Here is a 13674-nt window from a genome sequence, read left to right on the forward strand (position 1 = left end):
TGGAGTCTGTAACCTGAAGCATCTGTAACCCGAGGTACTACTGTAGTAGGGCAACTGTTGCAGAGTTCGTGCTTTTGGGATTAAACCCTAAATTGTCCAGGAGATCATAGTATTTAGTATGATTATAGCTCAGTTCAGATTTTTTTTTAAATTGGTGCTCAGGCTTCTTGTGGTAGCTGAATGCAGAACTAGCAGGCTCTTCTTATGTTGCAAAACTTGCAGAAGTACAAAAGGGAAAATATTGGGGGGAAGCTCCTAATATAGCCCCACAATGATGAGCATGCTCAGATGCTATGGAATGCTGACTGACTTTTGCAGGTGGAATGAAACTGAGTATACTGGAAAAGCACATGGCAGGCTGCAACACTTAACAGGAATAATACTGTAGCATTTTTGTGCAGGTCACATTAGTTTGTTCTGTCTGAAACATGCAGGGGTGAGTGCCAATCCTTATGTGGCCAAAATGGTGACATTTGCTCACAGGAGAGGTATCAGCAGGCTTAGGGGAGGAAAGTCAGAAATTGCCCAATAAACACTGAGCATTTTAGCAGCCGTGAAATGTCGAGTTAGTTTGAAAAGTAAAGGAGGTGGGGGGAAATGGAGTGGGCTAGTTGGCTGAAAGTCTGAGAAGCATCAAAACCTGACTGATCAGCTGGCAGGCAGGCAGACTGACAGGAGAGGCTAGTTGAGATATAAGCCAAGGAGTGCTGAGAGTGGAATACTAAGTACTTGGCAAATTTTGTGTATAGTTCTGGTAACTGTATCTCAAAAGAGAAATTACAGAAATAGAAAAGGTGTGGAAGAGACCAGAATGACCACAGGTGTGGACCTAAAAAGAATAGATTACGCAACACCTTTTAGGGTTTGTTTAGACAAAGGGGTGAGTATGGAGATATGTGATAAAGGGTTAATAAAATGTGGATAGAGAGGCATGTTTCTTGTCTCTCTTCTCATAATGCTATAGCATGGGGTCATCCAATGAAGTCGAATGTGGGGAAGGTTCAGGACAGACCAAAGAAAGTTGTTCTTCATGCAATGCATAATGTGAAAGTGGTCATAGACTTAGATGGCTTTAAAAGAGAATGGACAAATTCATGGATGGGGAAGCCTCCAACAGCTACTAGTAATTCTGGCTAGATAATACCTTCTGGAGCAGAGGCTGTCTGACTCTGAATACCAGTTTCCAGGGAACAATAGCAGGAAGCTGGTGGGCTTCCCATAAGCATCTGGTTGGCCGCTGTGGGCTTAGGTGGTCCTGTGCCAGCAGGCATCTTACTGTTTTCTTAAGTAAGCAATTTTTCATATGAAAACTGACCTAAAATAAAGTCAACATAGCTTTGCCACAGAGACTGTCAATGTTTAAACTCCATTCTTATGAAGTTCCTGCAACTTCCATACCATCAAATATTCATATTTCCCTTAAATATTGCATAATTCGGTGTGGTTAAAATTTAATGTTTTATTAATTAAGCAAGCAACATCCATTCCCCCCCAATAAATACTTTTCAACCTCATCTGGATCATACAGAAGAATCTTACTATTCTAGTCTGTGTTTCATGCTCTGCTTTATTGTGTTTCAATTGCGTAAAAGAGTCTGTGAAGAATACTGTGAGGCTGGTGAACCAAATCTTCAACATACTGAAGAACTGTAAAGAACTCGGTGCATTTAGCAACTATGTGTAGGATGTGTTGCGGGTCTTGTCAAGCCATGAAGCTGAGTGGAGGATATCTTATTTAGTTTCATGTGAAATCTGCCTGTCCGGTGACACACTCTTAAAATTATGTAGACATTTGAATTGATTTAGCAAAACAAACATAATCATTCTCTTTAAAAGTGAGCTCAGGGTGGCTGAGTGCCTATCTATTTGGAAGGAGCAAATCTAGACGCTCCATCTGATGTAAGATGTTGTGGCTAAACCATTGTTGGGGACAGACAACCACCAACACATAATAACTCTGGTGCTTAAAGGATTGCACGGACTGCCCACATGTTAGCAAGCCAAGTTCAAGGTTCTTTAACCCTTAATAATTCAGCTCCAGTATACCTTAAAGCCCATACAATGCCTTATATCCCTGCCTCACCACTGAGATCTTTGTGAGAGTCTCTGTTAGTGGTCCCTATTGGCTCAGATGCATGATTCGTATCCAGCAGGAGCTGTGCATTCAGGTATTGTAGACTTAGTTCTTTGGAATTCCCACCCAGTTGAGATCAGACAGGCCTCCTCCCTGTTGAATTGCAGACACTTGACCAAAACCATCCTATTTCAGCAGATATTTTAGGTAAGTTATACTATGCCTGTTTATGAAACTGATTTTTTTGTTTGTTTGTTTTAACGCCATATTATTTTGATAGATTATTTTCATGACTGTTGCGTAAACTGCTTTGTGGGCATCTCTGGAGAAATGCAGTCTATAAATATTGGAAATGAGCAAATTAAATCAGCACAGCCAAATCTAAGTTAGTGATTCCCACATATTTGGAGCACTCTCTACTTATGTAGAAATCCAGAAACATTACAATCAGGTGTGGGAACATTTTTCAGCATGAAGAGCTGTCACATTGCAGTAGTGAATGAGGCCAGACCCACACATAACCATGCACCCTTAACATGCACACAGTCATGAACATGCAAAACTATTTCTCTTAGAGATAGTACACAGGTCCCTCAGACCTTGTGGGGGGCTGGACTATATTTTGAAGGGGGGGGGAGTGAATGAATTCCTACACCCCACAAATAACCCAGAGATGCATTTTAAATAAAAGCACACATTCTACTCATGTAAAAACACACTGATTCCTGGACTGTCCATGGGCTGGATTGAGAAGACAATTGGGGCACATCTGGCCCCTGGGCCTTAGGTTGCCTACCTCTGGTACACATGATGTAAATTCACAACAAGGATTGTTGGCATCCATCTGTCTCAAGAGACAATGGAGTGCTCCTCCAGGGGTGAAGTCAAACTGCTGCATTAGCAGCTCCAAAGTGACCTTCCTGGGGCACAAGCCTGGGCAGTGTGTGTGGAGGTCCTAGGCTGCCATAATAATAATAATAATAATAATAATAATAATAATAATAATAATAATAATTTATTTATACCCCGCCCATCTGGCTGGGCCTCCCCAGCCACTCTGGGCGGCTTCCATAAAAACCAAAAATACAGTAAAATATCACACGTTAAAAACTTCCCTGAACAGGGCTGCCTTAAGATGTCTTCTGAATGTCAGGTAGTTGTTTATCGCTTTGACATCTGCTGGAAGGGCGTTCCACAGAGCGGGCGCCACTACCGAAAAGGCCCTCTGCCTGGTTCCCTGTAGCTTTGCTTCTCGCAATCAGGGAACCGCCAGAAGGCCCTCAGCACTGGACCTAATGACAAGATCCCACTCTCAGCCTCACTGGTGTGCTCCAAAGGAAAGCAGAGCAATACATCTGGCACCAGGATTTGTGGAATGTGGTGTACAAAGTGCCATCCAAATGTCTTAGGAATTCCACTATGGATTTGTGTAGGGTTTATTCCTTAGCCTAATCTTCTCCCAAAGGTATTCCACAAGGCAGCGGAGGTTTAGGATCAGAGTTTTCCTTGTATTAGATAGGCTACCTTCCTAGCTTGATGAGCCCCATCTGCCCATCACTTCCCTCTAAAGCACGTGCAGAAACCACCTTCTTGACTGTTGGACCCACTATTGGTCCTGTCCATTCAATCCACTGGAGCCTGTATTGACATGCAGGGCAAGTCCTCAACTCACCAAGGGTTTGAAGCTCATCGACTACCTTCACCTGGTTTAGCCAGCCAGTCGAGGCCATTCCTGGGGTGTGATCACTGTCCCTTGCTGGACAGTGGAGTCACAGGTGAGAGCTGAGTGCAGGGTAGACAAACTATTCCAGGAGGAGCATGATGTGTCCCCCACCAGAGGTACTGCCCTTCCCCTATCACCCTATTCACCCCACAACAAGAATATAGCATTGCATATTACCCTAGAAACTTGATTTATTTGATAATGCTGCTTCTTGTACGTTACCTTCACCAGAAAATGTGCTTGCTCGTAATGTGTGCATTTTCCTCTACCCCTGGTTTGGTAGATATGGAAATATCATTCTAAAGGGCAGGTTATGGGGCAGGTTATCAGGTGTTTCCAAGGGCTAAATATGACAAAGGTTTCAAACAGAAGCTGCCTGCCTACGAAAGCAAGCTACCAAGGACAGTAATAGTGAATATGCATATTTATAAAAAATTCCACAACAGCAGTGAGTCAGTCAAACTGGTGAACTGGAACCTTTTTTCCAGCATAATGAGGATTTTCACAGAGTCTTGTTTCAAGTGGTAAACCACTGTTCCCAGCCTAACCTTGGTTTTAATTAGTATTTAGATGTGTTTCCACATTTCTTTAAGCCTTCTTTGTAATTAGCATCCTCAATAAAATAAGTAACACATACACATTTCACTATTAGCCTATTTTCTGGCTCTAATGTAAACACACACACAAGCACACAAATCTCCAGGACTAATAATTAGTATTATGAATTTCTTTTGCATGTTAATAGCAATATTTTCTGAAACTAGATAAAGATTGGTTTATAGTCATTTTGGCATTTGAAAATTCTCCTTAACAAGTTGAATGTATTATCTAGAACAATTACTTTTATTTGTAAGATGAGATTTGTACTGTTCAGCATTGCTGTAATGTATGAAGACACCTTTAAAATGGTTCCTTTTAAAATAATGTTATTCCTTTTATTTAATGTTATTCCTTTTAAAGTATATAGCAGGGTATTGGAAAACATCTCACAATGGTGCATTAAACTGAGTTTCAATAATACTAGCTTTTTTCTATCGAAAACTGTATCCTCTCTGTATGTGTACGATCATGAACATCATTTGATTGACAGCTCAACAATCCAATCCTAAACAAACAAACCCTACACAGAGTTTTGTGTGCTTACGCTGTTGGCATTAATTGGCTTAAGTGTACCTAAGCATGTGCTGGATTGTGGCCACTGTTTCAGTGGAAATTACTTCCAAATAAGTGGGTTAGCATCCAAGGTCAAGACACTTAAAGCTTAGAAAGATTAGGTTACTGGCAAAAAAAACTATGAGGGGGAAAAAAGCAACAAGAGGCTTTAGAAAGAAAGAAAAAACTCTCTCCAAACCAACACGCTTGCAAAACTTGTTGCCATGGTAGCAGAAAAGGAAGTTAATAGTCCAGTCCTAGAGTGCTTGAGCTGTGGATAAAATGATGTTGTCTGGCTCCCTTCTTGCTATCAAGATACAGTAGAAGATGCATTTAGCATAACCAGGGAAACACAAAACTTTCTCATCCAGTGAAAGCTTTATTTGTTTCCCCTACAGAAAATGCTATTATTCCTTCCCCGCCCCCGAAAAATAAATAAATCAACAAGCACTGTAACTTGAGTGACAGGCTCCTACATACCCTCCAAGTGTCCTGATTTTCCAGGGACAGTCCCAGAATTACAGAAGCCATCCTGGTTTCTGATTTGATCCCAGAATGTTCCGGTTTCCTTTTTTTCTCTCTCCACGTCTTGGAGAACAATTAAAAGTGGTGTGTGTGTGTGTAGGCATAGAGTCCTGTTTATAATGAAAATAAAATACCTGCACCAAATGAAGGAAATTGTGAAGCAGGCATACGAAGCCCTTCCTATAATTTTGAAGAAAATCCATTTTAAATTCTTTAATTGCACTGCTTCAGCAGCCAGCCATTTTTTAAGGAAACCCATGGAGTGTTTATTCCTTTATTGTAAATGGAGCCTGATACTGTCTACTCAGATGTAAATCCCAATATATTCAACAGAGCTTACTTTCAAGTAACTGGGTAAAGACAGTTCAGCCTTACAATGCAATCCTAAGCATTTGTACTCAGAACTAAGTTCCACTGTGTTGAATAGGATTTACTCTCTGGTATGTTCCTGATCATTCTCAGTTTCCGTTGCTGTTGTTGTTGTTATTGTTATATCTCGACTTCTTCCATGACAGGGACTTAAGACAGCTTACAGCTAAAATTTTATTTCATTCCATTTATCTGTTGAAGGTGTTTTTGTTTACAACAGTTGCACTTTTTTCCTTTTCTTTACAACAATCCTGTGACACAGGCAAAGAGCTTGTAATTGGCTCAAGGTGACAGATGCACATGTTCATATGATATATGTGTGTGGTGATATCAAATGCAGGAGACACTTCCTGATGTGTACTGGAATGCCCCTGCAGTTTCAACGGAACAACTGGGAACCTTAAAGAATATTCCGGATTGTTCTCTGGGACTTGTATTAGACATCTTTTTAATTTGAGGCCAAATGCAAGTCCTGCTGGGAATGACTCTACCTGGGAGCTCCCAACTGGACTCCTGTGTGGAGCCACAGTTGAAAACTGGTCAGACGGAACTGAGGAGAAAGATGCTCATTTCACCTTTGAAGGAAGGGAGATACAGGTCAACTTCAGGTTTGAGGAAGTTTGATGAAGTCTTACTGACTTCAGGCACCTACCTGCTTCTGTCCCAGCCATACCATCACCAGCATAGCAAGGCATTTAAGGTGATGGGGGACAGGTGGCTTGAAGGCCAATGTGTGAGTGATTGGAGGAGCAACGACTTATTGAACTGAAATTGAAATACTTTGTTGTCACTTGTACAACTTGTATACATTGAGATTACACGAGCACCCCCCAGTCAGCTCTCTTAGTCTTAATTCCCCTCATTTACTGACGCACACCCACCAAACCCAAAAGTCACTTGCCCTGTTGTTATATTTTCATTCAGCAGCTTAACAGCCCACGGATAGAAGCTGTTCTTTACCCTGTTGGTGTGACTAATCATGCTTCTATATCTTCTGCCTGAGAGTAGGAGATCAAGAAAGTGCCAGCCAAGGTGTGAATCATCCCTGAGAATTTTCCTCACTCTCCTGAGGCAACGTTCTTCCGCTATTTCATCCAGCGGATTCACGGGACAGCCCATAATATCTTGTGCTGTATTTACCACCCTCTGTAGACATTTCCTATCAGTTGATGTCAAACCAGCGTACCGAACTGTGATGCAGTATATATTATATACTGTATATTTAATTGCTTTGTTTAAAGATTTATTCACATTCCAAGATGGTGCAGAGCAACAACAACAACAACAACAATTGATTTAAAGAAATGTAAAACATTAAAATATCAATGGAAATCAACAGTAAACACAGCAGTGATCCAGGGCAAATTAAAATCCGATTGTCATTCCCTGGAATTAACATTCATTTATTTAAGGGCTTTGCTTTCCCTTCTCTGTCTTGGTTTAAAATCTAAGCCAGTAAGCAACCTTTGGGGCCACAGTGCTCATATTGTATTTGACTGTGAGCATTGCAACTTGTTGAGATTCATCCAGGAAAAATGAAAGTTGGCTACAGTATATCACTGATTACCTGTGGAAAGCTAGCATTCTAGCAGTTAACATTTGCACGACTAACATGCCCTCAGATTAACACAGTATCCCTGCTCCCACCCAAAAAGCTTAATAGGCTTCCTGTGATCTCATAACATCTATTTCAATCTTTTGGAATCCATCCTAAATAAGAATAATACATTTAATAAAAATCTCCCTGCTCACAATCACAGATGTTTCTGAAGAGCTAAGGAGTGGCCAGATCTAGGAATTCTTTTCCTATGACCATCCTTAGGTGGCTTTGGGTGCTGCATAATTTGTGTACATAGTAAATTAAGCTGCTTCTCTAAGGGACCAGTATCTCTGTAGCTGGGGAATCGTGATGTTTTGAAATCCAGATTTGAAATGAACAGGGAGGAAAATGATTACAAGTAATCTGCCAATAAATTAGCGTCATGAAATAATTTGGGGTTGGTTATATTTATATGGGCTGTAAATGTGACAAAATTCAGAATACAGAATATTATGGCACTTTACTGAAGCCTTTACAGAAAGGTACATATTGTTGCCTAAACATGACATACATCTAGTCTAATTTTATGGCACAGATAAGACATATTGCAGTTCTTTGTAAAATACAATCAATCTATTTGCTCATTTTTGCTATCCAATATAAATAAATCCTGCTCACAACATATAATTAGAATGTAATAATCAGGGGAAAATACAGATGAATGTAATAATTGCAGATTGTAGGTTTATGTACACACAAAATTGTAATGATTTAAAATGTACATAAACACATGGATTAATTCATAAATTGAGAAAAGTCACTTTTCCCTTAAGTCATTAAACCAAAAAGCCCTGAAAAAGTACTTTTGGGGGGAGTAAGAGCACAGCGAGAGAGCTCATGAGATTGCGGCACCCAAAATGGCCGCTGAGGTCTCACACAAAAATTAGATGTCCCTTTTTTTCCCCTGGGGTCCTTGGGAGGCATGTAGTTGGAAAATAAAACCCAGAAACTCTAGCTCACAAGAAGAATCACATTAGCATTCTTTGGATTGTGACAATTGTCTCTTTGAAAATAATTATTATTATATCCCTACTGCTTACCCTAAGGTCCCATGGTAGGGTAAGTAAAGGTAAAGAGACCCCTGACCATTAGGTCCAGTCATGGCCGACTCTGGGGTTGCGGCGCTCACCTCGCTTTATTGGCCAAGGGAGCCAGCGTACAGCTGTGGATAGCATGACATGTGGATAGCATGACAAAGCCGATTCTGGCGAACCAGAGCAGCACACGGAAACGCCATTTACCTTCCCGCCGGAGCGGTACCTATTTATCTACCTGCACTTTGAGGTGCTTTCGAACTGCTAGGTTGGCAGGAGCAGGGACCGAACAATGGGAGCTCACCCATCACAGGGATTTGAACCACCGACATTCTGATCGGCAAGCCCTAGACTCTGTGGTTTAACCCACAGCGCCACCCGCATGGTGGGTTACAACAATGTAAAATCTAACATTAAACACAGTTTAAAACAACTTGCCATCATAAAAACAGGTTGGGTCCTAAACATATTTATCTCAGGTGGCAAATGTGAAGGAATTTATCAGGTCACAATTGTTATTTAGATGGTTTAGGAAAAAACAACCCTTAATATAAAACATTGAGCTAACTTGTGTGGCTTTCTATTATTATTGTGTTGCATTTGTGTTGTATTGTTTTCCATCTTTTAGAATTCCACAGCTGATTTGGAATTGTTTCCAGCGATTGACAGTTCCTTTGTGACCACTAGGAACTTCTTAAATAGCGTTGTTAAATGACTTGAGATGACTGCTGATGGCACCGTAATTTTCTCGGGCTGGTGGCATTTTAATTTTCCCATTGGGGTTTTGATATATATATTCATTAACATCATTTTAATGTGGAATTATTATTTTTTAAACCCTTAGAATTAATATTCCCTACCTTGCACTCAATATTCCTCATTAGTTTTATGAATGCTGGAGGGAAAACTGTGTGCTTATTAATCTTGGATAATTTTTGGTTAAATAGCAATTTATGGGAAGAGCATAATATATTCCGAGTCATCCACCCTCATACTGGGTCATATATATATGAAGAGCAGAAATGGTGAACAGGTTATGCTAACTTTCTAATGAGAAAATATTGACTATCATTCTCTTAATGGTAACATGCTTTCTTTTAATTCATATGCAATTTCCCACAAATAATCCAATTCTGTACTCCTTGTGACACCCACAAGGTATACTAGACTAGTTTCTTGAGAATGTCTGAGCACCACTTTGAACAGCTTTGGGTAGTGTTCATGCAGTCTGGGTTGTTAATGTTTAATTGTGGTGCCAAGGGGATGGATAGTCCTTCTACACAACAGAAGGTCAGACTCAATAGTCCTTTGGTCCTTGCCAGCCCTTATGAATCTATGATTTCATGATCCAATGACTTTTTCTGATTTGTCTGTGCAAGCTTAGATAATGTAAAGGTAAAAAAAGGTAAAGGACCCCTGGACGGTTAAGTCCAGTCAAAGGTGTCTATGAGGTTGCAGCACTCTTCTCACTTTCAGGCTTAGGGAGCCGGCATTTATCCACAGACAGCTTTTCAGGTCATGTGGCCATCATGACTAAACCACCTCTGGTGCAACGGAACACCGTGATGGAAACCAGAGCACACAGAAATGCCATTTACCTTCCTACTGCAGCAGTACCTATTTATCTACTTGCACTGGTGTGCTTTTGAACTGCTAGGTTGGCAGGAGCTGGGACAGAGCAACGGGAACTCACCCCATTGCGGGGATTCAAACCGCCAACCTACTGATCAGCAATCCCAAGAGGGGCTCAGTGGTTTAGACCACAGCGCCACCCACAACCCTGAGGAGATTTCACCCCTCCCATATCCAACAATTTCCTGAGGAGTCTGCTGATTCTCCAGAGAGAAGGAGGCGGGTTCTGCTCTCTACTTATTCTGCTCCAGCACCGAGTCAGTCAGTCAGTGTCGGAGAGAGAGAGAGAGACACTAAGTGTTAGAGATCGTGTGTAGAGATAAGGTTGCTGCTAAGAGCAGCTGCAGACACTCAGTGCAGTGCAGCATTCATTTATGCTTAGACCTATTTAGCTCTGTATATAGTTGTATAATAGTTGTAGATAGAATAAAGAAGATATTCTACAGAGCTGCTCTCCGAGTTGTTTATATACTCTGCTAGAGTCTGCTGTACTCTTCTGTGCGACGACTGTCTTCTTGTGGGAGTGAATCCGGTGCTCACAACTCTAAGCTGTGAGTCCACAGCACTTTGACCTGTTCCTGTGCAGAAGGTGGTCTCTGGAAGTGCTACCCAACTCGCCTAGCCCAGTCGGGGCTGAAGTGGATGAGTCCAGTTGGTGGCACTGGCTCAAGGGCGATGCTGACAAACCCCTTAGATAATGAATGCCTTTCTAACTAGCATATACCGTGTTTTCCCGTGTATAAGACGAGGTTTTTTGCTGTAAAAAATTGGGGGACATCTTGTACACGGAACATGGGCATCTGGGGGAATTTTTTAAATATTTAAGCATATGTCTGGGATTTTGGCTTGGGCAGGCTGAGGTGGTCCCTCCTGCTGTCCCCCCTTTCTCCTCCCCTTCTGGGCTGCATGCTGGCGACTGGCTCACCTCCTGAAACCCCCGCTGGCTTGACCACCAGATCGAGAGCAGCTGCCACTGCCTCAGCTACCTCTCCTTGCCCTTCTTTCATTTTCCCACCTCTTCCCCTCTCAAACTCCCACCCTGCTCCCAGCCTGCTCACCACCTTCCTCAGCTTAGTTTGCTCGACAGCATGGCCCAGCGCAGAGTGGGTTCTGCCTTCCCCTGGCTCTCTTCCTTAGTATCCTGCTTGGCAGCCTGCTTCCCCTCACTTTCCCGCAGCAGCAGCTGCCACCAAGGGAGAACATGTGGTGCCTCAGTCGCTACCTTTGCTTCTGCACCACGCTACCTTTGCTTCTGCACTCATGCTGGAAACTTTGAGGGCGATCGCTCCCCAAAAGATCAACAACTTGCCACCACCAATCATCCAGATTTTCACTTCTATTTTAGGCTTTCATTTTCTTAATTTTGGGTTCAAAAAAATAGGGGTTGTCTTATACGTGGGGTTGTCTTATACATGGAAAAATACAGTACTTTTCTTGATACATAAAACAGAACTACAGTGGACACTCGGGTTGCGAATGTGATCTGTGCGGGATGCACATTCGCAACCCACAGCGGCGCATCTACGCATGCACGGATTGCGATTTGGCGCTTCTGCGCATGCACAAAGCGTGATTTAGGGCTTCTGCGCTTGCGCAACTGCCGAAACACGGAAGTAACCCGTTCTGGTACTTCCGGGTTTCGGCGGGTCTGTAACCTGAAAAAACGTAACCTGAAGCGTCTGTAACCCAAGGTTTACTGTATTGTTGACATTTGTCTGTGCTGCTGATGTGTCTTTTAAGGTGGTCAACATGGTGATCTCTAGATGTTGTGGGACTACAGTTCCCACCATCCCTGATCATACTGGCTGCAACTGATGGTAGTTGGAGTTCAGCAACATCTACAAGGTGCCATGTCAGCTATCCCTGTATTATAGCAAGGTGTGCTACCAGTCCCTCCAGCACCTAACGGCCATTTTGTTCTTCCCTTATCTTTGCATCCCCCCCCCTTCACGGTTGGCATGTTTATCCTCTCCAGTGCTTGAGCAGACGTTACTTTCATTTGAACACATATGAAACTATCTTAATTGGATGAGCTCAGATATGAATCAGATTGGCTCCCCCCAATTGGAGAACAGTTCATCTTACTCTGAGCTGATATGGTATGCTGCTGTGCTGCTCACACATAATTCCAGGTGTCCCCAGTTGTGCTTTCAAGTTCCTGGTGAAAAGCTTTGTGATCTCATAGAGATTTATGTTTCTGCATACATATTGCCTCTGTTCGATTAAGATGATTCTCTGTTGCAATCCTGCAGTTAAGTACTATTGGTAGGGTGGCAGTTAGAGATTCTCATTTCTAGGATGTCACACACCCTTGCCTTCCTTAGATGATGAGACCCTATTGCCCAATTTTCATTGAATTGGGTTTGCTAATATTATGTTTCAGGATATGTGTGTATGTGTGTGTGTGTGTGTGTGTGCACTATAACTTCAGTTTGGGGAACTGAGTTTCAATGTGTGGGAAACATCTGAATGTTTTGCACGAATGGTCTTAATTTGCATAATTGTGCTCCAAGTGAACTCATGGGATCTTCCTTTGTTTATTCTGGAATGCTGTCTTTTATTGAATTTAAACGGCTGCTTCTAAAGTGATTGACCCTGCAAGTTTCTGCTTTCTCCTACTTCCATCTCTCCTCACTTGTCACTTTCCGACTCCCAGCCATTATTAGTTCCGTAGCAACGGGGATCACATTGTGTGGCAGTCCGCAGGTTGTGTGCATTTTCTTGTTTCCGTTGTGGGTCAAGGCACTTATCCAGGAGCTGAGCACAGGAGGAGTAATAGCTGGATTTTTATGTAGGCTTCCCCCCAAGAAGCGTTTTGTGGAATAAAACTTATATCCCTTTTGGTTCCTGTAAATATCCCTTAAATAGGTATATTGCTTTATGCTGCGTACTAGCTCAAGAATTGGTCCCAGGTGTTTCCTTACAACAATGATATATACCTTACTTACTGCACCTTTAATCAGATCAGTTACAACAAGCTGCCCTTTTGTCCATTCATGGTAGTCAAAACTGAGAGTACTTTATTTGTTTTAAAAGCTCTTCCTAAAGTACAATCTGGTCTATAGAGTTTGAGGAGCGTTAGTAAGAAAAATGTTTAATTTAGGGCTACAATTAATGTATTCATTAGTTACATGCAGTTTTCATTTGTGTATCTTAGTACAGGGTCTTTGCCTTCTACAAATGAAAACCAACTTGGTATATGTGTGTGTGTGTGTGTGTGTGTGTATATATATATATATATATATATATGTTTTCGTAGATTTTCACGGGTACAGGAATGCAGGTTTTGGTGTCTTCGGGTGTCTTCCCGTGTAAGAGTCGGGAAGACACCCGAAGACACCAAAACCTGCATATATATATATATGTATATATGCATATCTGACTGAGTGAAAGAGACAGTTGTTCAAAAAAGCTGGGTGGTTCTGAGAGAAACATATGCCAGTGTTTTGATAGTAACCTCCTTATGCAGGGAACGCTATTCTTCTTATTTGAGAACAGTTATTGAATTCTAATGTGTCCTGCAGTGATAATATTCCATGACATGTTGTTTAGAAATGAGGTATTT

At 41.8% G+C, this 13674-nt stretch overlaps 1 protein-coding gene across 1 annotated transcript in view; it reads left to right on the top strand.

Moving 5' to 3' along the window:
* Positions 1-13674, top strand: part of CNBD1 (cyclic nucleotide binding domain containing 1) — a 141252-nt gene that overhangs the window by 126892 nt on the left and 686 nt on the right. The gene's annotated exons all lie outside the window — the stretch shown is intronic.

Source organism: Podarcis vaucheri, assembly GCF_965113315.1.
Source record: "Podarcis vaucheri genome assembly, chromosome: 8".
In the NCBI taxonomy this organism is placed as follows: Eukaryota; Metazoa; Chordata; class Lepidosauria; order Squamata; family Lacertidae; genus Podarcis; species Podarcis vaucheri.